The sequence below is a fragment of the Chrysemys picta genome, chromosome 3 (assembly GCF_011386835.1).
Source record: "Chrysemys picta bellii isolate R12L10 chromosome 3, ASM1138683v2, whole genome shotgun sequence".
Classification (NCBI taxonomy): Eukaryota; Metazoa; Chordata; order Testudines; family Emydidae; genus Chrysemys; species Chrysemys picta.
The window spans coordinates 51,696,899-51,724,542 of NC_088793.1; the positions used below are offsets into that span (position 1 = coordinate 51,696,899).

At 40.2% G+C, this 27,644-nt stretch overlaps 1 protein-coding gene across 12 annotated transcripts in view; it reads left to right on the top strand.

Annotated features, from left to right (window-relative positions):
• Window positions 1-27,644, top strand: part of LOC101949232 (isoaspartyl peptidase/L-asparaginase-like) — a 236,845-nt gene that overhangs the window by 77,886 nt on the left and 131,315 nt on the right. The gene's annotated exons all lie outside the window — the stretch shown is intronic.

The window sequence follows — 27,644 nt, forward strand, 5'->3', positions numbered from 1 at the left end:
CCCATGAGAAGAAAAGCTCATGTGATTGAGCATCTTGCCTTCTGGCTGTTTTGCTTCCTGAATTTGTGGAAATACTCACTTTTCCATTGCAATCTTCAGGGCTTTTTAGCCATAGTACCCTTTCCTGCACATCCCATGGCTGAATCTCCTTTCTGGCTGAATAAACATAATTTTGTCAAAATGTATGGTACCTAGGAGAAGTGCAGAATAACTTTCTGCCTATCCAAGTGGTAGTTTGCTGGTGAAGCTTCCTTTTCACCTGTGTTTCCTTCCCTGTTGTGGCCCAACTTCCCCAAAAATGTCAAAGGAGTAATCTGAACAGGAGAATTGAATCGGTTTCATGTTTTACATACAATGATTCATGAGTTTCCTTGAGGATACACCCTAATGACTGTCCCAAACTTTTCAGTACAGAGGTCATTCCAGGCCTAATTTTAGGAACACCAGGTTATAAAAACTAAGGTGCAAGTTCGTCTCTGCCAAGCTCTGTGCTGCATAGTCCAGTGCCTTCCAGGGAAACCAAAACAAATAAATAAAAAGCAGGATAGAGCCACTGCCACAGCTGGCATCTCTTCTTCTCTGAATAATTGTGGTGGCCTCTTATCCCTCCTCCTCAAATGCTCAGCATCAGGCTATTGCTGCTAAATCTCATGACCCATAACTTTTGAACAGGATTTTCTACTGTCCCCCATGAGAACATATTTATCTTCTCTACCATGTTAATTGGACATATTTTACTAAACAAATTAGATAAGGGCCTTGAACCTGCAAGTTGTTCCACGTAGGTGGACCCACATGCAATAATAAGCCCTATTGAATTCAGTAGGATTCTGCTTAGGCAGACTCCTGCACTTGTGCAGGGAATCTTGCAGGATCAAAGCCATAGAAATTTTCTGTAAACGAATCTGCTGTTTCTTCTAAACTCTAGGAATTATTTTGGGGAATTTCTATGGCCTGTGTTATATGGGAGGTCAGACAATGATCACAGTGGAGCCTTCTGGCCTTGGAATCTATGAATCTATTCTTTTGATGTTAAAACATTAGGGTTTTTACTCACTAAGGGAGACTTAAAATCCTAATATATATGAAACCCTATCACAATTTTGCTAGAACAGCCCTGGATCATTCAGACTATTTATCATCAGCCATTATAACAGTTCATTTCTGGAGTTAAACTAAAGAAGGAGATAAATAGAAGATGGGAAAGAGAATGAGAGAAAGGGAGAATGGTTAGTTAAATTTCATCTGACAGTCTTAATTCCTTTATGCTTCATCCTTCTCTTCTTCTTGGGCATTCATCTCAGCAGAAGCTTGGCTGGTATTGAGACTGGCAAACCTAAATTAACTCTTCATGTTCCCTGGCAGCCATCCTTTATGTACCAACAATTTTAGGAAGTTTTAAAGAAGTGTCAAAGGCTTAGGTCATAAATTCCAAGAGTATTTGCTCAAATGTAGTCTTTCACTGTACCCAGTGTAGAAATCCTAGCTATAGGCCAAATTGTGGTCCAGCTGGAGATGGCTGCCTACATAACAGTTATCAGTGTGGAAGGGGAAGCAGGCTCTGGGAGCCTCTATGTGCAGATGGACAGAAGTGGATGGGGACTGGGTGGAGCTTTGGATCCCCCTTGACAGTACACCAACTACCGTAGCTGCATTAGCATGCTGGGGAAAGTACACTGTGCTGGTTGTTGACCAGGTACAGTTTACTTACAGCTGGGAGCAGCAGAAGGAAACAGAGATACACCGCTACCTCGATATAATGCGACCCAATATAACATGAATTTGGATATAACGCGATAAAGCAGTGATCTGGGGGGGAAGGACTGCACACTCCGGTGGATCAAAGCAAGTTCAATATAACGCGGTTTCACCCATAACGTGGTAAGATTTTTTGGCTCCCGAGGACAGCGTTATATTGAGGTAGAGGTGTAGATTGTAAGTTGGAGTTCCTGTGTGTTTTAGTATTCTTACCTTTGATTGGGTTGCAAAGCCACAATTGAAACCTGTATTTTTTATTATTATTATTAAAACATAGAGGGTTCAGGGTTTAATGAAAACCTACAGGTATGATGGCTACAGGAGTGCAACACGACGCCCCCATATTCTTCATAGGGATATTGTTATGATATGATTATGGCATAACTATGATGTATTTATACCAGTTAAGGCATTTGAGATATCATTGGAAAGGTCATGATTTACTGAATATGATTATCCTATTTGTATGCCAGTATCATTTTGGTGTCTGAAGTTAAGAATATTTTCTATGCATTGATTAAAAATGTCTTTACACTTAGGGAATGCGCACTAGACAGAATGCAATCAGTCTAGATGGCTGGTTGGTAAGGGCCATTAGGGAGAACAATAGTTCTTTGAAGATGCTAATCTCCCACCGGGGAGCCTTCCTGGGGATGCTGCAAATGGCCTCCGAGTTATGGCTGCTCTGACCCTACAGGGACATGTGACCAAGTCACCTGGTACTGGATTCCACTGACCGGGTGTGGGACTCAAACTGGGAGACAAAGGATTCCTGCCATATTCAAAAACTATTTAAGGCAGGGGAATGACATCATCATGGTTCATTCTTCACTGACTTTCTGCCCAAGAAAGAAGACTGCTGGAAACACCTGAGAAACAGAAAGACTGAACTAGGGGGGGAAAGGCTGAACCCAGGCTAGAAGGTTGTCTAGCCTGTGAAAGGAATAACTGGAGTTTTAAGCTGCAAGCAAGTGCAGCTTGCTTTCAAGAATCTCTGCAATCTGCCTAAAACAACATTTAGGATGAGAATTTGCTACACATCTCCAATTTCTTTGGTATATTAAGTTTAGTTTGCATTTTTGTTTTATTTGCTTGGTAATCTGCTTTGGGCTGTTTGCTTTCCCTTATTATCACTTAAAATCTATCTTTTGTAATTAATAAACTTGTTTTTGTTTTGTCTAAAACCAGTGTGGAAATCATAATTTGGGACAGAAAGCTGTGTATATCCCTCTCCACATTGAGGGAGGAGGTGTATTTAATGAGCTTATGCTGTACAGTTCTCTGTGCAGCGCAAGACGGTACAATTTTGGGTTTACCCTCTAGAGTGGGGTGTGCACTTGAGAACTGGTCAATTCCTTAGCTGAGCCTTCCCGTGCAGAGCTGATTTCAGTGTCTGTGTATTTCTGCAGCTGGGTGTGTACCTGTGTGCTGGCGAAAGTGTGAGCCTGTGCAGCTTGTTACAGAATTACAGGGTGAAAGGGAGCTCAGGCTGGTGGTCAGGAGGGCTCAGTGGTACCCTAGTTTCAGGTGGCACCTCAAAGGAGGGGAAACCCTTCACAAGGAGAACATTTTAATATCTCTGGGTTCAAGTCTGGTTTCTTTGTAAAAAGGGATACAGCCCCCAAAAATGAGAAAAAAGACACTGGAGGGTGGGTGAGGCAGAAGATAGTTTCTGGAAACATTGGGTCAATATATGTCCCTCTCTTTTAATGTAGGTGGTCCCCCAGGAAGTAGGGAAAGAAATTCAGTTAGTGATCATTGTGTGAGTAATTAGAAAATGGAAAGATATTAAAAGCCTGTTATTTGCCATAATATTATGGAACTCTGTATTCTCCTAAAGGAATTCTAGCAATAAGAGTAGTTATTTGTAAGCCCATGTAAAGGGCAAGTGAAATCTATTACTCATAGCTGAAATTTATTTAAAATTTGTTATTGTTTAAATATAGAAAAATAGATTTTGTAACGTAGCAAGGTTGATCTAAGCTTTAACATGCTGAAGAGCAGTACAGAAACAATCTATATTGCATAAAATATCAACAATAAGGCATTTACTCTGAGGAAGATATTAATTTAAACCTTCAAATAAACATAGAGGGGGTGAGATCCATGACTTGTGTGAACTGGTATTTTCTTGAAGTCAATGTGTGGAATATGCAAATTTATACCAAGTGAGGATCTAACCTTGTTTTTTAAAATATAATTTTGGTGAATGGCCTTTTACCAGTTGTTTCTGTTTTTATTTAAAAAAATGTGTGCACTTTCTCTCCCAAACATATTAACACAAAGTAATATTTCATAAATCGTAAGAGACTTTTCTTTCCTTTATTTGATAATGTGGCATTCAGCTTTAATACAAAATGTTCTGTTTGGTTGTTCATGAAGTGCTGAAGCTTAAAAATCTAATTGCCAAGCAATTACGAAGAAATTAATGTAGATAATTTTGCGGCATATCTGCTGTGTAGGGAACTAAAGGAAAAGCTAGAGTACTTCAAAGCATGTAGTGCTTGTAGTGAGTCGGTGTGGCTCCCCTCCTGCCCGGAAGAGGGAGCCCACGTGCAGGCACCAGAGTGGGTGGGACCACCACCGCCTGTCCCCGCCCCCCGGAAGTCAAGGGGCGGGACAGGAAGTATAAAGGCCAGCCGCCAGAGCTCAGTCGGCGGCCAGCCACCACAGGGAGCAGACGTGCGGCCGGGAGCTCCCGGCCAGGAGACCGTCGAAGACCGAGGCCTGGACCCTAGCTGGCCTGAGCTACCCCGGGCCCGCTACGAGGAGGAGCCGCCGGAGCCCATTCACGCCCGCCACTGGGAGAATCCCTGGGAACCGCACCCCACTAACCCTGAGGGTGAGACTGGACCCGAACCCCTTCGCCCCTGCTGCTATCCAGAGGAGCCGCCTGAGGACCATTGGCTGGACTTCCCGGCAGAGCTACCGGACTTGCCGCCGAGCCCGGGCAGAGAGGAGCCCATGCAGATGGACTGGCCCGATCCCGGCGCGACGAACGAGGTAGGTTTTGAGGGGGATCATGGAAGCAGCCCGGGGGTAGCCGACCCCGGTCCGGCTGTAACCGAGTGTGAGCCTATGTCAGTGTGTTGCGGTCTGGATACCCCACTGACCAGCAGCGGCAGCAACCGCTGTTAGGGCCCCGGGCTGGAACGCAGTGGAGTGGGTGGGCCTGCGTTCCCCCCCTGCTACCCTCCGCACGGGTGGCAGGCTTCCCCCTCACCCAACGCTCGGCTACGGAAGCCTAGGCGTGCCTTACCTGAACTGTTTATCCGCTCAGCCCCTGCAAACAAGGGCCAGAGCCTAACTGTGTTTGCCCCGCCCTGATCCAGGGCCTGGGCTCTGAACTGTCTGCTCGTTCAGCCCCTGCAAACAAGGGCCTGAGTCTAACTGTGTTCGCCCCGCCCTGATCCAGGGCCTGGGCTTTGAACTATTTGCTCGCTCAGCCCCTGCAAACAAGGGCCTGAGCCTAACTGTGTTTGCCCCGCCCTGATCTAGGGCCTGGGCTTTGAACTATTTGCTCGCTCAGCCCCTGCAAACAAGGGCCTGAGCCTAACTGTGTTCGCCCCGCCCTGATCCAGGGCCTGGGCTTTGAACTATCTGCCCGCTCAGCCCCTGCAACAAGGGCCTGAGCTAACTGTGTTTGCCCCGCCCTGATCCGGGCCTGGGCTTTGAACTATTTGCCCGCTCAGCCCCTGCAAACAAGGGTCTGAGCTAACTGTGTTTGCCCCGCCCTGATCCAGGGCCTGGGCTTTGAACTATTTGCTCGCTCAGCCCCTGCAAACAAGGGCCTGAGCCTAACTGTGTTCGCCCCGCCCTGATCCAGGGCCTGGGCTTTGAACTATCTGCCCGCTCAGCCCCTGCAACAAGGGCCTGAGCTAACTGTGTTTGCCCCGCCCTGATCTGGGCCTGGGCTTTGAACTATTTGCTCGCTCAGCCCCTGCAAACAAGGGCCTGAGCCTAACTGTGTTTGCCCCGCCCTGATCCAGGGCCTGGGCTTTGAACTATTTGCCCGCTCAGCCCCTGCAAACAAGGGTCTGAGCTAACTGTGTTTGCCCCGCCCTGATCCAGGGCCTGGGCTCCTGAACTGCTTGCTCGCTCAGCCCCCTGCAGTCAAAGGCCTGCGCTTTAACTGTGGTTGCTCCGACTCTGCACCAAAGAGCCGGAGTTTTGGGACTAACTGACTGCTTGTTCCCACAGTAGTGAGTCGGTGTGGCTCCCCTCCTGCCCGGAAGGGTCGAGCCCCGGCTAGGACCTACTACAGTGCTATATTCAGCCTGGACATTTTAAATCTGAAAACTGAAATAAGGATGTATTCTAGAGGCACCTGTGAAACCTACAGTGAAAGACCTTGGCCTATCAGTGGCCTGACAGATAAGCTTGACTGAATTAGATTAAAAATTCATCAGCTTCTGATCAATTACCCTATCAGACTTCATTCCCCTATGCTCTGTAATAGTAATCTGAAGCTAGCCTGTCCTGACTAAGAAAAATAGTATTAATAAGCACTTTAATATTTAAAGTTTCATTGTCCTAGTAATAGTCCAGATTTAGAAAGCATTTTTCGCTTGACAAAATGGCAAATCACCATTAAAATATTATTTTCTAAAAACATGTCATCAAGTCTTAGAAAACATTATTTTGAAAGAATTGGTCTTATTTCACAACAATACTGCCGTCAAAGACTAAGAGCCTTATTTTACATTTTCTGAAACATAATTAAAAAGTACAAACTGCGCTGAAGAGAGATATTTTTGTTTGCTTATTTCAACTTTATAATTAAAAACACTCTCATGGGATTTTTTTATTTAGCTTTTGAACAGAAACATAGCAGGTTTATTTAATTTGCATCAAGAACAAAAGAATAATTTCCTAAATAAATTTCACAAATTGCCCACTATAAATAATATGAGTGCTCCAGCTTAACTTCCTGAAAAGGGAACCAGGAAGATCAGACAGAAATGGGCATGAATTGTCTTCAAGTGCTTTTCATGCAGCAGTAGACTTTTTATTTTAGAGCTTTTCTCTTTAAATATGACACACACTCTGGATTTCTGTTCCCAAATGCAGTTAAAAAAATAACATGTTTTTACATAGATGTTGAAATATGATTTTTATCTTGCAAGTTATATATGGACACTGGGAAATGTTCTTTATATGTACAATGACTGATCTGAAGATAAGCATTCGGATTTTGCACGGGGTATTACTCAAGAGGGTACTGGCAATCTGCATAGGTATGCTGCTTCCTCTCTAAACAGCAGAGACCGATTTAATTGCCACATTATACAATCAGACTCCAGCTCTCTCGTACCCATTTAGTCACTTTATTGTTTAATTCTGCCTTTTCTCTCTTTCTTTAAGTACTAAAACTGAACAAATGGAGGAGAAAAAAAGAAAATAAAGCTTTCATTTATTAAGAATTCAGCTCTCCTACTGCTGAGCTGTGAAATCTCCTCAGCCTTTGTGCGTCTGCAGCCGTGAAGCTTCACTCTAACTCAGATAGCTAAAAATAAAAAATCAGCACATCTGTGGAACACAGGCTTTGGCATATTGTGGCCCTCCCTCTCATCACTCCCTCTGGCTTCTGCGCTGAACTGGTTGTTAGGAAGAGCCTCTCATTTACAATACCCACAGTGACTTTTCATAGTGCTGGCTTTCTCTGGCTACATAACAGGCCCTATCTGTGGTGATCATATCAAGTTCTCATTGAAGTACTGATCATGACTCCATGAGAAATCCGGACCAGAAGTAAATGGGTAACATAACATGGAAGGCTACAGTGCTGAGAATTTAAAGACAGTTGCCAACATGAAAGATTGTTTTGATAAAGTCTGCGTTCTAATGTATAAGTCTGACATAAGAATGAAAAAGAAGTTTATTCACTCAAATGTTGTAGCTTTTTAAGATCTGAGATAACTTCTCTGAGCAGCTGAATATTCAAAGCATGAGTGATTGTGTCTATACCTGGCTGACTACACAGACATGGCCCATCATTTGCCTGAGTTGAACTTTAAGAAGAAATCCTTGCATAAAAGATTAATGTATATTAAAGGACAAATTTTGCCCCTGCCTCCCTTGCTGTGGAGGCTCCCCTGGTAGTGAAACCTGTGCAGATCCTCTGTCTAAAGGGTTAGTACAGGTTTCCAGCTATACAAATGGTACATACTCCGAGCATGACACAGAGCTCAATTTGCAGAGGGTAAATGGGCCTGATGGGGAAAAAAAATTCCTGTCCCCACTCCTGAGTGGCTCTAGAACTATCTAGTGGAAAGCCTGGAATCTTCCAGATAAATTCACTTTTGAAAACAATCTTGTAATAGCTGCAGTGAGAATTAAAAATTTAGCTGAAGACTCTATATCAGCATGAACTCTCCATCTTCAGGTCTCCTTGCTTGTAGTCCTAAAAATAGCAAATTAGGGAGAGAAAAAAATAGAGAGAAAAAACTACTTTCTGGTGAAATGATTGTTCAACTGATTTTGTGGACAAGACCCGTGAGCACGTGTAGCTCAAACACTGTACTTTAGCAGCTGGTCTTAAACCTCAATTCTGACTTCAAATCCACACTATGGATATCCAATATTTTGAAGAAGTTATTTGTTTGAGGGACATGCCAGACCTTGCAGGCAGAACTGATAATCTGCTATTGTGCCAAGTAGCACAGATCTCTAGATTTGTATCTCTCCTCTCCAGAGTGGCAGGTCCATGAAAAGCAGAGATGGAGCTGAGTTGTAGAGATTGTCATGGGGATAGAAAGGGTGGGCATGGAACCTCTGTTCCAGGTCTGGCCTATCTCCAATAAAATGCAACACAATTTCCTTTTAATTAAATATTTCGATAGTGCTGTTAATATCCACAATCCATTACAGAATATTGAAATTACAGGGTCCCTGCCTTTGTTTGGCTCAACATACTGTATTTACAAACTGCACTTGCTCTTTTTTCTGATATCTGAAGGAAGCATACCAGGAGCCAATTTATTGGCTATAATTTAGTCTTTTCCGATGTGTAGTCAATTGAGAAAAGTCTGTCTGCATGAGGTTTTATATACTGTATCTGTCAGTTAAATCAGAGATCCAAATGCAAAATACAGCACTTATGGATATAATATTGAAAGTGTGGGATTCCATGGAGAACTCTAAGTCCATTAATCAATGAATGGAGGAGCATACTCATCCATATATAGCAGATTCAGCAGTCCTTACTCATTGTAATAATGATAGACAGTTTAGAGTTGGACAGTGAGACTGAAGTACATCAGTCACAAAAACACAGTAAGCACATATATGTTCATAGGTGGAAGTTACATATAATATTTGACCTAGAAGATAAATATGGAAAACCCCCTCTGTAGCCAGATTCATACACACACAGAAAAGTCAATGCTGTAATCTCCACAAACTTTTCAATGCACAGAGATCTAATGTAATTCCTTTGCAATGCACATCTTTCCTTCAAAGGATCTGCCTGCACAGCATTTTGGAGTTGCAGGAGCGAGCTTCCTAGCCCAGGTCCCCAGACTCGGGTTAGTGGGGTTCCCAGTAGTGCCCTAAAAATAGCTGTATAGATAGTGCTTTGATGCTGAAGCTTAGACTGGAACTGAGACTCTGATGCCTACCCCCACCCTAGGTTTCAGGGTCTGAGCTCCAGCCTGAGCTGCAACTTGAAAGCGCTGTCTATACAGCTATTTTTAGAGTGCTTGTGTGAGCTCCACTACCATGAGACTGTCAATCCAGGCCGGGAGGCTCATAAGAACATAACAACAGCCATACTCAATTATTTATAGTACTTGGGTGCCTGATTTGACCACTGAGTTTAGTTAATATTACGTTGAAAAGATCTGTCCCATAAACATTAAAACTTTAGAGAGTTATTGTTATGGGTTGGACCAAACCTCATTGAAGTTGGTGGGTGTAACAATCTCTTTCATTAAGGGTAAATGTAAAGAAGCCATTACGTTCCTTTGTGTAACCATGTAGCTGAAACCATAGGAGTACTACCCAAAATGCAGGGACATGGCAAGGCTTGAGTAGAAGCTGAATTGTGTGACCCAAGGGGTTTCCCTAGGGACTGATGGAGCAAACTATAGAACTGTGTTTGTCTATGAGAGACGCCAACAGAGAAGACCGAAAGGAATCACCATCCTCAACCAAAGAAACACTGGTAGTGTGGTCCTGAGAAAAAGCTAATTAGAGTGCTTTTGGGCAGTGTTGGCTGAAAGAGGCTTAGGTCTGTGAGCAAAGAATCTGTCTCCTGTTATTTGATTCCTCCTGTGTTCAGGGAAACAAGACTTTGTACATTCTTTTAAATAAATACGATTGCATCAAAGATACCAGACTCCATCAGCAATTTCTCCTCCTAATAGTACATCGCACAGGGCCCTTAACTTGACTAACCGCTTGGTAAAAAGGTGTAATATTGTTCAATAAGTCATCTATGTGGCATATTTCACAAACACATATTTGGATTCTGTTTTTTGGATTATTAAGATCAATAAAGAATCTCTGCTTTTGATTTCAAAAACTTTGAGAAGAAAAAGTATAAATACAACCTACTGCAATTGTCAAGTTTTTACTACTAGAAAGCACAACTTTATTTTAGTTCAAACATATTAGTCCTTCAGCACTATCTCAATACTGTCTCTTAAAAGTCCATCCTAGCTTGGGTTCCAGTAATGTATAGTATTGTTTAATAAGCAATGACCAAGCATTATTCAATAGGCATTCAGTAAGTCACATCTATGTACCAACTGTAGGCTTCAAAAAATGAATAGAATCAATTATAAATTGCTCAACCAATCCCAATTTTGACAGCCTAATCCTAAAAAGAAATGTTCTGTTTTAGTAGAGGGCATTTTAAAACATAAAATATCATTTGGAAAGGGATGAGGGTCAACCTTGACAATGTCCCTGTAATTCTCCTCAGGTAGCTGACATTAATGAGCCATAGCTAACAAACTTCCCAATAATGTTGAATATGAACCCTGAATAACTTTGTTCCCTTTTATAGTCTTCACTTAAGCCCCACTGAATTCAGTAAAAATATATTCCTTACTTTGTAAGACATCTGTAGCAACCTTTAATACAAGACATATTTTCTTATATTTTCTACAGTAGTGTAGGTTCATGTGCATTTATTACAAGCTGCATAGAACCAGAGTTCAGTCTGTCAAAGCAGATGTCCATTCTAAACCTCTTGATCAGACACTGTTAGGGATGGCAGATAGTAGTATCTATCAGAGGCTTCCAACAAAGAGAGAAGACAGTATTTGGGATCATTTTCTAGAATGAACAGGTTTTGGTCCTGTTTAGACAATACTATCTGCCATTTGAACAATGTATTTGATGTGGGACATTGGGTTTTGTTCACTCTATCTTATAGTCAAGAGGCTCTGCATTTTGTTTAAATAGTGTCCTATGTACATTTAACCTTAGAGTACAAGTGATAGTATTAAGGCCAAAATTTCAAAGTGCCTCCTATTTTTTGAATTTGATACCTATTCACAAATTTTGTGAATTTGCAAATTTTAAAATCGGGCCTTCAAGGTTTACTTTTCCGAAAGCAAAGCCATTTACTGATTAAGTATTTCACAAAATATCATTCAACAAATTAAACAAGATATTGATAAATGCTATTACCACAGTAGCTGAGAGCTCTCTGCAAAAAACTTCCTAAATAAATACATTCACCATTCAAATGCTTGCTGTATAAAAGTGTGAATAAAAAGGAAGAATTTACAGTGAAAAATTCAATCACAGCTAGCTTCCCAGCTGTCCATCAATGTTCAACAATGTTTTCCTACAGAGCCTCTAATGTGTTTGTATGCTTTTCCACCCAGTGAAAGATTTTAAAATGGTACTGTACTTTTTCTTGCCTTTCTGGGCAATAGAAAACTACAGTTTTATTGCATGGGTCAAACAGCTATTTTAACACTATGGCTAAGTTCTAGTTGGCAGTTGGGAAAAAGTGTTAATGATTCCTCCCAATCTCCCCCCCTCCCCCCCGAAAGCATATATACAAGCAGCCCATTATGAAAAGTAAGAATAATCAGTGCAGGGGTATTTATGTAAAGTCTATGCCATATCAGGGAACATAAATCAATAAAGATGTATACCATGCCTCCTTGCTTCTAGTACATACCCCAAACTTCTGCAGGCTCTCTACATTATTTTCAGGGGCCATAATAGGGACAGCCAACTTTTCACTGTGCTCCTGCTCTTGTGTTTTCAGGCATCCACCAGTAGCACCTGCCAGAATTTGACCATACATTTCCCCCCCCTAAGATTCTAGCAATAAAAAAAATCCAAATCCATGATAACCCTTTACCCAATGCTTAAAGTTATGGTACCTTTCTATGCTTATGTAGCTGCAGTAATCCAGACTAACAGGATTTTCATCCTGCCAGGTGAGTGACAAATGGTAAATGGACCAATTACAAAAGCTAGATTCCTGCCAATCAAAGGCTCAGTTTGTCCTTTACACCAAATGCTCTAGATTGCATTCTGCTTAGGCAAAGTCCAGATGACCTCTCTGTCCTCTGCGTGAGTTTTCACTCATTGTAAGGAAAATGTAATGGAAAACTTGAAAGAAAGAAAAATAGAAAGACGCGTCTAACCTGCTTGTTCAGGCTCTTTTCTATCAGCAGTGTTTTTGTCCTGATTGGCAGAACAGACAAAGAACATCACTCAAAGACATAAGATGTTTTAGCAGATTCTCCTCTGTGTGACTGAAAGAGCAGGTGAAAAGTAGTTGGGCTGAAGCAAGACACAAATCGGAAAATATAGGAAACTATAGGAAAGGGTAGCTCCACTTTTGGATCCAGGTCCTATCCTGCCCTAGGACTACTCACAGGACTTAAAACTTTGTTTTAAAAACATCGCAGCTGATACGTGGGCGCAAAGGCTATGTCTGCGCTACAGAGGCACAGCTATGTTGCTGTTGTGTAATACTCCGTTGCAGCATTATAATGTAGGCACTTGCTGCAGCAATGGAAGGGCTTTTCCATTCCTGTAGCTAATCCAGCCCTCCAAGAGCAGTAGCTAGGTCAGTGGAAAAATTCTTCCATCAACCTTGCAGGTTTGACACTGGGGCTTAGGCAGGCTTAACTATGTGTCTCAGGGGTGTGAAGTTTTCAAACCCCTGAGCAATGTAGATAAGTCGACCTAAGTTTTAGATATAGACTAGATGGCCTCTATCCCTCGGCCTGTGCCGCTTCCCACAGACCCCATTGGCCTGGAATGGCGAACGGCGGCCAGTGGGAGCTGCGACCGGCCGAACCTGCAGATGCTGCAGGTAAACAAACCGTCCTGGCCCGCCAGTGGATTTCCTTGACGGGCTGCATGCCAAAGGTTTCCGATCCCTGGACTAGACCAAAGTAAAGCCCCAGAGCCCTTCCTTTCCCACATATTTGATTCATTGATATGCCTTCTGATGTACATGAAGTCAGCAAGCATTTGTCTAATTCCAGCCCAATTAGATGGAAGCAAAGAAAAGGAAAGCATACAAATGCTCCTATTTCCTTCTCCTGGAATGAAGAGCGAGAGAAAGTATTTATCTTTCTCGTTTGAAGAGTCATCCCTAAAAACATTCCACCCAGATGGCATAACTCTAATTAAATTGGGGGTTCAGATTCTACTTCTGACACCTTACAAAATCTAGAAAAGTTGATAAAAATTCTTTGTGACACAGTAGGAACAAACCACGTTTTCACAGTTCTTCCTGACCTGGAAAAACAATTATGGAAAAATCATATACAAAAAGAGAAAACTGAAGTATTGGGGCTTTGTTCCCAAAACTGATTCAGTTGTAGTAGCCTTGCCTAGGAAATCATCCATTCCCAGAGGAAACAAGGTTTCTCTACCTAATCTACTGGAGTGAATAATTAAAGTTTTCATTTATATGTTATATTTGTAGTTTAAGGGCAGCTTTATTTTTTTTTCTCCTTTTTGTTGGCACAATCTTCTTATTTGGATTAAACATTCCAGGAAACAGGAGCTAGTTAGAAATGCAATAATAAGTTAAATGGAGTTACTGTGGCAGAAATGTTTCATATTAATTCAATTCTTGATCAGTTTAGGAGTGTGACAAAGACCATAGTTAGTAATGTACATTGCTAGCCATTTCTGTGCATGTTATGGATGTGACCATCTCCTGATCATATGATATGAATGGGAATTATGATAAAAAATAGAGTATCTTGAAATATTTATCTAAGAGAAATATGCTATTTTGCCTTCATGAAACATACACAAGTGGATGTTTTCACAGAGTCTTTATTAAATCAGTCCTTGCACAGTTTTTTGTGCAAGTTTTCTGGACTTCTTTTATGTGTTTGGTTCAACATCCTGACTTAAATTAAATACATATTAGAGAAAAAAGTAAAAATAGGTTCATTGAGCAAAGACACTATCCTTATTTGTTTCTGTCAGGTTCCTAGAACACTTTGAACACTTGAAAATAATGAAATGATAGAACTGGTCAGAATATTTTTGTCAAAAAATAATTTCAACAAAAATGTCATGGGTGTGGGGGTAAAATCTTCATTTTCAGGTTTGAAAAATCAGAAATCTAACACCAAAAATATTTTGGTAAAAATTTCCATAAATGTAATTGTATTTGTCCTACTATACAATCTAAGATCTTGGCCCTACAGGCCTACCATGATGGCCCAGTAAAATCAATGGGGCTCTTAGCAACATGAATAAGCATTCCAAAATCAGGACATAAATTTAACATGCTATGAAATTTGAGGCTATTTTTCAGAATTAACTCTGCTAGGGGGCCTGATACTACTGGCAAAACTGCCATGAGTGTCAGTGAGATCAGCATCTCTCTTTATACCTCTTTTCTCACATTCCTTCTTCCAGCTGCTTTGTAACTCCCTGGCATGCCGTCTGGGTTTTTAATAAATTTTTGTACCTTCCAAATAGCCATCCCTAGCATGTTGACTTCCTGCATAGACAGCATCTGCTTGTTTTGGTTTGCTTGACCTGGAAGGCCATGGATATTTTCTGCTGGACCAGACCTTTAGAGATCGTACCATGTTCTTAATCATTTAACAATGTGGGGCTTTTAATTACTTGAGACTTTCTCATGCAATATTTTGTCTAGTTGTTTTGGGGGCTATATACCTTTTAGTTGTAACACAAGTCTGCTGCAACTAAGGTTTTGATATCATTTATTTTAATGTGAAATGCTACATCCACATCCTCCAGCCCCCATGAGTAATATTTGCATATGTTTAGGTTTCAGATTCTCTGTTATATTTTTATTACACTGAATTATACCATTTAAAGAAGATTATAGCTATCCATTTAATACAGACACAAATGTAAGTGCCAGTATTGTAAGTAACTAGCAGGCAGACTCTAGCAACTGGGTGGCGTCACCACAACCCCCAGCACCCAGCCCGTGTGGAACAGTCAATTGCTGGATCAGGGGCTTAAAACGTAATTTTTATTATAGGTTAGTAAATGACAAACATACAAAAAGGCTATTAGGATGATGAAGAAAACACAAACTGTATTTTTTAGACTTTATGGCATTGTATATATCCAGAACATAAAAAGTACACTATCTTGTACATTTGTCATATAATAAACTACCTCCAGAATGAAAAGAGTTCTTTTTTTTCTGACAAAACATAAAATCTACTATAAGCTCTGTGTTTTACTTTTGTTAAATACAGAAATAAACTTAGTAGATCATTTCATTTATTTGTCGGACTATTCACAAAACCATGACAATCTGACATCAGCTTCTATTTGCTGTATAGAAACCATATAATTTATTTATCCTCTATCAGTTTTAAAGTGAGAGGACTAAAGATAATAGTTTGTTTTACTATAGATCAAAGCTTGAATACGTATGTTACAGATTTCTGTGTATATAGATAGACTGAAGCAATCTTTTTGACACAATCAGTGAAAGTCAAGCTCATCAATCTGTTTTCAACAAGTAAAAGGCCCATTTTCAGATTTAGGTTGCAATTTAGAATGAGATGAATGACAAACTCTTATGTTTGTGATTTCATATAACCATTGAACTAGATAAATATGGGACAGTTTTTGGCTGTTGGCAGTATATTCTTGTCTTGATGTACTATATACGGGATTTTTACATACCTACTTGCCATCGGAGTTAATGATAATTATGGATGTAACTCTTCATTTATTATCATAAAACATAGGGTTCGAAGGGAGTGCAAGGGTTATCTAGTCTAACCCACTGCAAAGATGCAGGCAGATGATTATCCAGCCTCTTTTTGAAAACCTCAAGTGAAGAAGCTTCCACGACTTCCCTAGGCTGTTTGTTCCATTGTCCTACTGTTCTTAACAGTTAGATTAAATCTCAAGAAAAACTTCCTAAATCTGCTATGCTGTAGTTTGAACCCATTGCCTCTTGTCCTGCAAGAGAGAACATTTTTTCTCCATTTTTTTATGACAGTCTTTCAAGTATTTGAAGACCACTATAATGTCCCCACCCCCTTTAATCTCCTCTTTTCCAAACTAAACATACCCAGTTCTTTCAGCCTTTGCTCAGGCTTGCATTCCATCCCTTTGATCATCTTTGTCACTTGCCTCTGGATCCTTTCTGGTTTCTCTACATCTTTTCTATCGCTCTATTCAGCTCTAGAGTGATACGGTCACCACCCATGACTCGCATGTTATGCCTCTATTAATGCAACTCAAAATTGCATTTGCTTATTTTGCAACAGCATCACATTGCTAACAAATGTTGAGGTTGCAATCCACCACAACACCCAGATCCTTCTCAGCAATACTGCTGCCAAACCAAGTATCCTGTTGGCCATTCTGTATTTGTGCATTTGGTTTTTCTTTTGTCTTTATTGAATTTCAGTTTATTGTCTATAGCCCAGTTCTCCAATTTATCAAGATCCCTTTGAATTTTAGCTCTATCCCCCAAAGTGTTTTGAACCCCAGCCCCCTCTAGCTTTGTGTCATATTTGATCTCTATCCCTACATCCAGGTCATTAATGAAGATGTTAAGTAACACTGAAACTGTATATAGTGAGACAGTATATAACTCCAGTGCTTTATTTCAAAGACAAGATCAGTACTAGTGTGGGACACCTGTGTGTTATATCTTAGTTGCAGTTATTTTTCTTGTAGTTGTTTTAAATGTACAAGTACTGAAAGACTAGAGACATTGAATATTTTATTGACATAATAAAGAAACACCACGCTTTTGTCTTCAGAATTCTTCAATCTGATTGTTCTTTCAACTCTACTAATAAGGTATCTGAGAATATTTTTTCCTTATTGGTTGTAGCCATGGGAAACATTAATCTCTAGAATAATTGAGAAACACTGGCTAAGGTGTTAGTTTTAAATGACACATTAGTAGCTGTCATTTAAATTGATCGTTAGAGACATAATTGAGAGTAACGGTCAGAAAGTAACTGCTCTGTCGTTGAATTTTTAGTGCTTTGTTAAATTACTGATCTAATGCAACCTGCACCTTGCTATAGTGTATGATCATAAGATATCAGAATTTTTAATATGAAACATTTCTGGGGACTGGTATTTTAATCTTTTCTATTATAATGCTTCATATCTTAGTCTCAGATGCTGTACTGCCTGTGTAGAATACTAGATGGATGGATGGATAGACCAACCTTTCAGTGGAAAGTACAATTTCCTGCAGGGCTTGCAGTGTGGGACTCACTCAGTTGCTGAGATCCTGAAAGGAACCAATAATAGTTTTATATTACAGTTTAGTGTGTCCTCCTGACGTACGTCCCTACAGGAGAAATCTGGACACTGTTAGGTTGTTTGGTTGGGTTTTTTGGTTTGTTTGTTTTTGTTTTTGATAATAGCCTACAGAACTTTGAATTAAATGGTGAATTAACATACTTAAGTTTTTATACAGTACATTGTGTAAAATGTTAGGAAGGGGAACAATAACTGTTTCTCGAGATATGGTACTGTTAACAGTTACTATTAGAACTGGTCAGATTATTCATTGTGAGCAGTCTGTCAGATTTAGCCCTTTTACATTCATGAGTTTTCTGTGAAACAAACATGATTTTCATGATTGTTTCCATTGTGTGTAGTTCTCAGATGAATAACTTTTTACTGTTGTGTTTTTTCATATGTATTTTTGTGAATTATTTGTGGTGAGTATTCAGAATTTGGTAGTTGATCTTTGTGTTTTGTCACCTTCGTTAGGCCACTCCTTATGGTTTCAGTTACCTGACCGGATAACCCAAATTTTATAAACCGGAGTAGTGCCTGTGGAAATCATTAGGTCATAAATTTTCTGTCTCTAAGACAATAGATGCTGTGAATTCCCTATTGCAATGATTGCCTACATACAGCACTAGTGTTTACCATTCTTATAACCTTCTATAATGCTATTAACATTAATACCCAGATATAGCTTAAGAATTAAATGTATATTTATTACACCTCATCTCAAACCTGTTCATTGCTGGAGTTGTTTTCTCCACTAGGAAACTCAATCATATACTGCCAGAATTTCAACATAATGACCAATATTATAGACCATTATTAAAATAATTAACAAAAGTGATCTGCCTAGGGTAGAGCCTAATTCTCAACAGAGAAAGAATTAACTGGGGGCCAAGAAAAAGAGGAGGTGCATCTCCTGTGCTGTCCGGGAGCATGCAAACCGCTTGCATACCCTTGCGTGACCAAGGACAGCTGCCAGTGAGCCTGGTGCCCACCCTAGAGGTTAGGGCTGGGGGTGGTTCAGCCACGCCATAGGAGATGTCCAGGTTGGGTGCTGACTCCTGTGAGCGGCAGCCTGACACACTGCTGCTTTTGCTGCTGCAGATCCTGGTAGCTCCACAGACATCCGCTTTATATCCATGGATATCCGCATCTGAGGATATACATTTTCTACCCACACAGGGCTTTACTAGGGAGGCAGCAAGTTATCCGAGGAAGCAGTCCTTAGCTGTTTGCTGTAGGGTCCCTGGACTGGAACCCAGAGTTGAGAGAATGATTGGATCCCCTCCAAGTCCCTAAGGAAGATAGCATGAAAGTCTCCTCATAAAGGTGTGTAAGGACCACTGAATCCATAGTGAGGCCAAAGACCTGTTGTAAGGTTGTTGGATTATTGCTTGGTGGATCTGTTACCCCAGAAGTGGGTCAGTGGGTGGGAGGGATTAAAGTGCCCTGGCTAGAGGGCCAAGTCACAAGAAGAAACAAACCACTATGGGGCCAAAACAGCTGTCAGCAAGGGGCACCAGAGGAAAAGACCTTGTTGCACCATGCCCAACCACAAGGGGGTGTGCCATCTGGTGAGATACTCTTCTGCATGAATATTAAAGACAATGATATTATGTGATGATACTGACAGATTTGTTAAAACATTGTGACCTTGCCAGCAGGTAGGGGATCTTGGGGGACAACTACTGCACTGGTGGGGTGCAAAATAAAACTTTATTAAGAAAATGCAAAAACAGGGAAAATTCAATAGTGAGGGGTATGGGGTTTGTTAAGGTAGACAATTGGGGAGGGGTTTCTTTTAGTAAATAGGATAGGGGGTTTCAATAGTGGGGTACAATACAGTTGGTAACCAATTAACACTGAAATATAAATGTAACAGGTAGCTAACAATTTCTATGTAAAGGGTGTGTCACAGCAGCATATAACCAACTAACAGTTATGGGTAAAATGTGTTAAATAACCAACAACTCTAGGTAAAAATGTGTCACAGTGGTGTAAATGTAAAATGTGAGGGGTGTTAGAGAGAAAAGGGGTAACCAATGGGGTTTTATGCTAGACTTCAGTAATACAATTGAGGTCTGGCAGCAGTAGGAGCAGGGTGAGCACGTGGGGGAAGGGATTGAGAGAGAGAGAGAGACACACACACACACAGAGCAGACAGGCTGCAAGTTTAAACAGCAGAAAGACAATTATACAGAACACAGCAAAAGCTTATCTATGATTTAATTTAACCAAGACTACACAAATTAGCAAGTACAAGTAACAAAACACAGTGCAACAATTCTTTAAGCCTAACTTACAGAGTACAATGCAAGCAATTTTCTAAACCTAACTTAACCACAACTATGCAAAATGAAATGACAATTTATCTAGACTAAAGGCTAAATCTAACCTAATGGGTGCACCCTTATACTAGGGGTAGTTCCAGAGGGCAGAGTGGTGTGTGCCCAGGATACAGCTTCAAGGGGTTAGCTTGGGTTTGCCTCCTGGGGAAAGAAAGCCAGCAGCTAGAACAAGGGGGGTGTGCAAGAGGTTTTTCCTTACCAATCCCCAAAGCAGCAGCAGGAACAGCAGTTTCAGCATCAGAGGACGCAGAGAGGACTCGATTTGCTTACAGTAATCAGGAGATCTCCAGGCACAAATTCGTTTTTCGTGGGAGGGGAGTTTAAAAACGGGGGTACGCTCAAAAACAGACGAGAGCGGGGAGAGGGCCCCCCCAAAGACCCATAGCTGATCAGACCAGGTGGCAAAGCAAGGACCTTTTCCGGGGGTCTGATCAGAAAATGTCTGGTTTTAAGGGCAAACTCAGGCAGTTTCCCGCCAGTAACTTTGATTGGTTCCCCTTAATCCAGGGGAGAAGAGAAGGCAGGGAAAACTTGCAGGTAGGCACAGGACATGTCTGGGCAAGTTTTGAGTCACAGGTACGACTCATATGCTCAGCTATGTGGCCACTTTAGGTCTTGCATACCTAGGCAGAGCACCCTACACCGAGCTGGGTCCGAACAAAGAAGCTAGACAAAGGAGCGAAAAAGCCCCCACCTCCCTGAGCAGAGCAATGGCTCCAGTCAGTCTGCACAAGCCATTTCCATGAGCAGGGCCAGGCTGTGACTTTGGTCAGTTCTATGGCCGGGGCGGGGGCCACTCAGCACAAACAGAAAGGAAGGGGGGAAAAGGAATTCAACAGGGGGACAGCTGTAACAGACACATTGATTCCCATTATTCTCACAGTGGACTTTATTCTACTCTCACTTAGTCACTTATTAATCAAGTGACTTATTCTAATCTCACTTAGTCCTGTATTAATCAAACCTAACTTTTTTGGAAGTCTTTAACTTTATACTGGAGTAAAGCTGTTGTAAGTGGAAGAGTCAGTTCCAGTATTTTTGAAATTGGTGGAACACTTTGGAAGAACAGCTTTAAACTTCCCTTTAACAAATTGATTTCAGCATTATTATTATTATTTATAATTTTTTATTAATGAACCAGCTAGAAAACCCAACCAAGATCAAGCCATGTTGTGCTAGTCCCTGTGCAAATGCATAGTATTAGACGGTCTCTTCCCTGAAGACGTTGCAATGTAAAAATCTGCTATTTATGTATTTGAAAGAAGTATGGCCTAATTGAGTGAGGACCCTCAAGCAGGCCTGTCGAGATAAATTTGGGGCCCCAGTACATCATGTTTTCTGGGGCCCCATCCCCTCCCATTTCATCCCATGTCATTCCAGTTACAGGCATTTGGCGAGGGGGCTCCTCAGCTCAGGTCCCCAGTAATTGTCCCCCATCTCCCTCCTCTTGTCAGCTCTGCCCTTAGGTCAAGATATATAAAATAGATACCTTCAGTTAGGTTCCTAAGTCCACATTTAAGCACCTAAATAGCACCTGATTTTCGAAAGCACCCAGCAACTCCATTCAAGTAAACTGTTGGGAGTCAATGACCTGTGGGGAGCTCAGCATTTTTGAAAATCATCCAGTTTATTTGTATGCCTAAAAATGGAGTTAGGAACATAACTTTGGACATCATTTTTTTTTTTTTAAATCTTTGTCTCAGCACCCAACATATGGAGCCATTATGGTCTTGAAATATAGTCATTGCTGATAAAGTTTGCAGTTGACACAGATTGGTAGAATAGTAAATAATCATGACAGATAATTTCTAAAGAGCAAAAAGGATAGCTTAGTAAGATGAGCTTACTCAAATAACCATTTGTTTTAAGATAGCCAAATGTAAACTTTCATATCTGGGAACAAGGAATGTAGGTCACATAGGAAGGAGGACTGTATTCAGGAAAAAAGTGACTCTGGAAATGCCTTAGGTGTCATCGTGGATAATCAAGTACACACGAGCTCGAGTGTGAAGCTGCCTGTAAGAAGGATAATGCAATCCTTGGATGTATAAAAAGGAAAATATCAAGCAGGAGTAGGAAGTTAGTATTACCTCCACATATCACACTGGTGAGATCATTCCTGTTATAATGTGTTCAGATCTGGTGTCCTCATTCCAATTTTTTACATTCTTTTAATAGAGAGTCACATCGATGCTATTAATGACAAGTCTGCAAAACCTGTCTTACAGTGAAAGACTTAAGAGGCTCTTATATATCTTATCAAAGAGAAGGTTAAGATGTTAGTTGGCAGTCTGTAGGAACCTGCACAAGGAGAAGATTGCAGCAGAGGGCTCTTTAATGTAGCAGATAAGGACCTAATGAGATCCAATAGCCATAAGATGAAGCTAGACAAATTCAGACTAGAAATAACATACTAAATTTTTAGTGAGCTTTATTAACTTCTGGGGCAAATACAATAAGATTTGGGGTTTCATTGATAAATTACTGGCTAAAACTCTACAGCTTCTGTTATGCAGGACGTTAGAAGTCTATGTCAAATTGTAAACGGCATTTCTCTTATGACTGCCTTTTGGATTGTAACCTTCCCTACTGCCTTCACTTTGCATTGAAACCTCCATCGTGAGTTAAGATATCCTGGGGATGTTGAAAAACCAATCAAAACCTGACAAGCACAGTCTATTCTGGACACTGTGTGTTCATGCCAAGAGAGGGATACCTCCTAGAGAGCTAAATGTGAGAGTCATCAACTATGAAAGACTCTCCTTTACTTCACATTGGAGGGGTCGCTGACTATGAATGGACTCTCTTCACAGAAACCTATCTGAAGTGGGTCTGTAATAATGTGGTCTAAGAATATGGCTGATATAACCACCTCACCCAGAAGTGACTGTTCTTTTTCTCAAAAGGTTGTGGTTCTCAAAGCACAGGTACCCATCTCATTGCCTGAAACAGAAGATCCCTCTGGAGAGAGTGGAGAGAGGAGGGAATTTCCATAAAGGACTTGAACTAAATCCAGGGACTCACAAAGTGGTGGTGGTGGGGGCGGGGTGACATCAGACTGAGGTGGATTGCTTTCAAGAGTTCACTTTCCTTTGATCTGTATTTTTGTGTGTGTATTTAAGAAACTGCTTTGCTAAGCCTGTGTTTCTCTGATTTACTACCACATTGTCTCTGAAGGGTATGTGTTGGCATCCTTTCGTCTGTGAGAGATGGTGGGAATTGCAGCCTATGATGTAGATGGTTTGCAATGTCTTATGTGGCTGAATAGTGCAATCTGAAATTCACATGATCTTTGGCAGTTAGTGCAAATGTATGTATCTTGGTTGGGAGCTGCCTGCTTCGTACAGGCTCTTTTCTCTTCAAGCTGTAGGAGCTAGCTTCTGTCATGGACTTTGATACCCCGATGGAGACAATGGCACCACTTGTTGCGATATACCCTGATGGAGACAATGGTGCCATTTGTTATGAAGGATATAACTTCGAAGGGTATAACTAGGAAACCGGAGCTTCTACGGGAGAACGTGTCCAGGCAACTCAAAGGCTCAGGAGGGCAGATGCACTGGTTCAAGAACTAGACAGCTAGATTTCAGGGTTGCACTGCCGTAGAAGGGTGTCAGAGATGGGCTTTACAGCTGGGGAGTGTGCTTGAGGACCCCAAGGTAGGAATAAAGTGATCAGCTACTACCCAGACTTAAAATCAGGCATGTGCTTAAGTACCTTGCTGGATTGGTGACGCAATCACATTACTAAATGAAGGACATTGCATATCACAATATATTTACTGAAGACCAATTTCAGTGTCTTTGGTCTCCAGCTTTTATTGTTAAAATTAAATGTAATCAAATAACATATTCAATAGTTAACTATAATGTATTTTATTAAGAAGAGCAACTTCACATATCAAATGTCTGCCAGAACTCTTGAAAGCAATCCACCTCAGTCTGTTATCTCAATCTCAACAAAACAAAGCCTTAATTTGAAGTACTGTACTTCTGACAATATTAGGACAATCCATAATATTTCAAATGGGACAGGCACTACAGTTGCTTGGAGTTCCAGTATTATTACAGATTCCTAGGTATGAAAATGATTGATGCATAATGATATTCTTTATTAAAAGGCACTTCGGCTATGTGTTCTAAAAATATGTAAAAATTAAATCTAATTTAGTTTGACATAGAAATGGAAGTAACCCTGTGAAGTAAATAAAATATATTTGCATATTAACTCAGTCAAGATGTAAAGTTCAAAATTTCAAATATGAAGAAATGCTCTTTCAGTTAACATTGCTACATCTGGCAATGTATTTTTCAATGTGTCATTTAAGACAGATTTTCATCCACCTACATATGGCATCCAAAACGAGTGTATCGCATGATTTTTTGCATAGCATTTCAGTGGGTGTAGCAGGTGGATTCAGCCTTAAACCTTTTTTATTACTGTAGGTAAAGTTTAATAATTATTAGGGCTATCAAGAAATTTAAAAAATTAATCATGATTAACCATGTGATTAATCACACTGTTAAACAGTAATAGAATACCATTTATTTAAATATTTTGGATGTTTTCTACATTTTCAAATATATTGATTTCCATTACAACACAGAATAAAAAGTGTACAGTGCTCACTTTATATTTATTTTTGATTACAAGTATTTGTACTGAAAAAAAAAAGAAATAGTATTCTTCAATTCACCTAATACAAGTACTGTAGTGCAATCTCTTTATCATGGAAGTCGAACTTACAAATGTAGAATTATGTACAAAAACCTGGATTCAAAAATAAAACAGTGTACAATTTTAGAGCCTGCAAGTCCACTCAGTCCTACTTCTTGTTCAGCCAATCGCACAAACAAAGTTGTTTATATTTACAGGAGATAATGCTGCCCTCTTCTTATTTACAATGTCACCTGAAAGTGAGAACAGGAATTCTCATGGCACTGTTATAGCCAGCATGCCAGATGCACTAAAGATTCATATGTCTCTTCATGCTTCGACCACCATTCCAGAGGACATGCATCCATGCTAATGATGGGTTCTGCTCGATAACAATCCAAAGCAGTGCAGACTGACACATGTTCATTTTCATTATCTGAGTTAGATGCCACCAGCAGAAGGTTGACTTTCTTTTTTGGTGGTTCAGATTCTGTAGTTTCCACATCAGGGTGTTGCTCTTTTAAGACTTCTGAAAGCATGCTCCACACCTCCCTCTCAGACTTTGGAAGACACTTCTGATTCTTAAACCTTGGGTCAAGTGCTGTAGCTATCTTTAGAAATCTCACATTGGTACCTTCTTTGCGTTTTGTGAAATATGCAGTGAAAGTGTTCTTAAAATGAACAACATGTGCTTTGGTCATCATCCAAGAGTGCTATAACTTGAAATATATGGCAGAAGGTGGGTAAAACAGAGCAGGGGACATACAATTCTCCTCCAAGGAATTCAGTCACAAATTGAATTAACACATAATTTTTTTAATGAGCGTCATCAGCATGGAAGCATGTCCTCTGGAATGGTAGCCAAAGCATGAAGAGGCATACGAATGTTTAGCACATCTGGCACAGGTATACCTTACAACGCCTGCTACAAAAGTGCCATGCAAATGCCGGTTCTCACTTTTTGGTGATATTGTAAATAAGAAGAGAGCAGCATTATCTCCTGTAAATGTAAACAAACTTGTTTGTCTTAGCAATTGGCTGAACAAGAAGTAGGACTGATTGGACTGTAGGCGCTAAACTTTTACATTGTTGTATTTTTAAATGCTGGGTTTTTTGTACATAATTCTACATTTGTAAGTTCAACTTTCATGATAAAGAGATTGCACTACAGTACTTGTATTAGGTGAATTGAAAAATACTATTTCTTTTGTTTTTACAGTTCAAATATTTGTAATCAAAAATAAATATGAAGTGAGCACTGTACACTTTGTATTCTGTGTTGTAACTGAAATCAATATATTTGAAAATGTAGAAAACATCCAAAAATATTTAAATACATGGTATTATATTATTGTTTAACAGAACAATTAATTGTGATTAAGTTTTTTAATCGCATGATTAATCGCAATTAATTTTTTGATCGTTTGACAGCCCTATATAATACTAAATAATAATAGTGTGCCTAAAGTGCTCCTTAAAGGCTTTCTTCAGTTAGGAGAAGCAAATATCCATTTTACATGAGGTGGACTAGTTGTAGCTCAGTGCTCCTGAAAACGGTAGTTTTTGTTACTGGTGAAATGCTGTCATAGAAGGTAATATGAGCATCATATTACGTAACTGGCTGTTACGTCCCAGTTTTCTTGGGAGTGGCATTTGGTTGATCTTTCCAATGAAATGGGATGAGACATTCTCTCAGCAATAGGTGCTTGGCTCTGACCTGGATTAAATTATTCTGGGTTGATTAGCCAGTTCATTTTTCAGGATAGTAAATCAAGATTCTGCAGATTTTATAACAGAGGAGAAGAATGTTGCTTAGGCCTCCTTTGTGGTCACAGAATGAAAATATGTGAACTCCTTCCACTATCTGCAGGGTTCTGGATCCAGTATCCATTTCCAAGCATTTTCCCTTAAGGGTATAGTTTATGGCATGTTCAATTTGCAAGGTTTCACAATGATGAAAATTGTTGATTAGAGTGTGAAGTGTGAAAAATGCCATGATTATAGTGATAGTTATATGAATACACGTGGAACTCTTTAGCATCCTTGGTCCACCATATGCTCATCAGGACAGCAAAGTAATGCATGTGGCATGTATTTGTGCCATCACATCACTGTATCCTCATGTATATTGTAATAAAGGAACATAATTATAAGGCCCAGATACTTTGCTTACCTATTTTTATGTGTGAAACAGTGTTTTTTGGATTCAAATAGTAGTACTGATGTAGTCATTATGCTACCAACTCTTCTGCTTCTCTTCTGCAATGTCCTTATGCATATTCTGCTGACAGCCATATGGTGTTTATGCTACCTGATCTCTGGGTTGAGCAGCTGTCTGGAGTTCAACAGGAACCCTTCTATTCACAGTACATTCTGTAACATTTGTTCAGTATGCTAAAGTTGTCTTCTGAGCTGTATTCAAAACTAGATTGCTGTATGTATTGGCTTTTGATCTGTATTGGTAAAGATTCCTCACATGATTTGAAGGCTGTGTTCTTTTTTACATGGCATTTGCATGGATTATTCCCCGTTAATCAAGAGTGATATCCTAAGATCATATGATACAATGATGATTACTGTACAAATATCTTGAAATTGAAATGAATGAATAAATAAATAAATGTCCCCTGAGTCCTTAGTTTGGTGTGTGGCAACCTCATCTAGAAGCATTAGTGACATTGCTAGGTCATTACCTATTTTGGAATTAACTGTTGGGCTGCCTCATGGAATGTATCCATTATATAAAAGAAGCATAGACTCTGGTGTCATGAACATACGGTGTTTGTTTTCTGTTACATCAATTACACATAGGCTGCTAACACCCTACATCTTGGCTGCTTTACAATATTAATGACCCAGACACAAATATTGCTGTTTTACATTTCTGCTTTTCTTCATTTTGAATAATTCCTGTGGAATACCAAAATAATGTTTACAAAGACATATGGACATTGTGTTAATATAGTACATGCATTGTAATTGCAAGACATTACAGAGCCTTGCAAGTATCTATTACCAGCTGTACACTTACCATTTTCCCCCTGTGTGGCTGGTTATGCACTTTATTTTCATGACAGCCAGGCAGTGAGAACCTATCTTGCACTTAAATAGGATATGATAGTTATGTTTAAGCCCAAGCAGTAATAATTATCTCCATTGAGCATCATG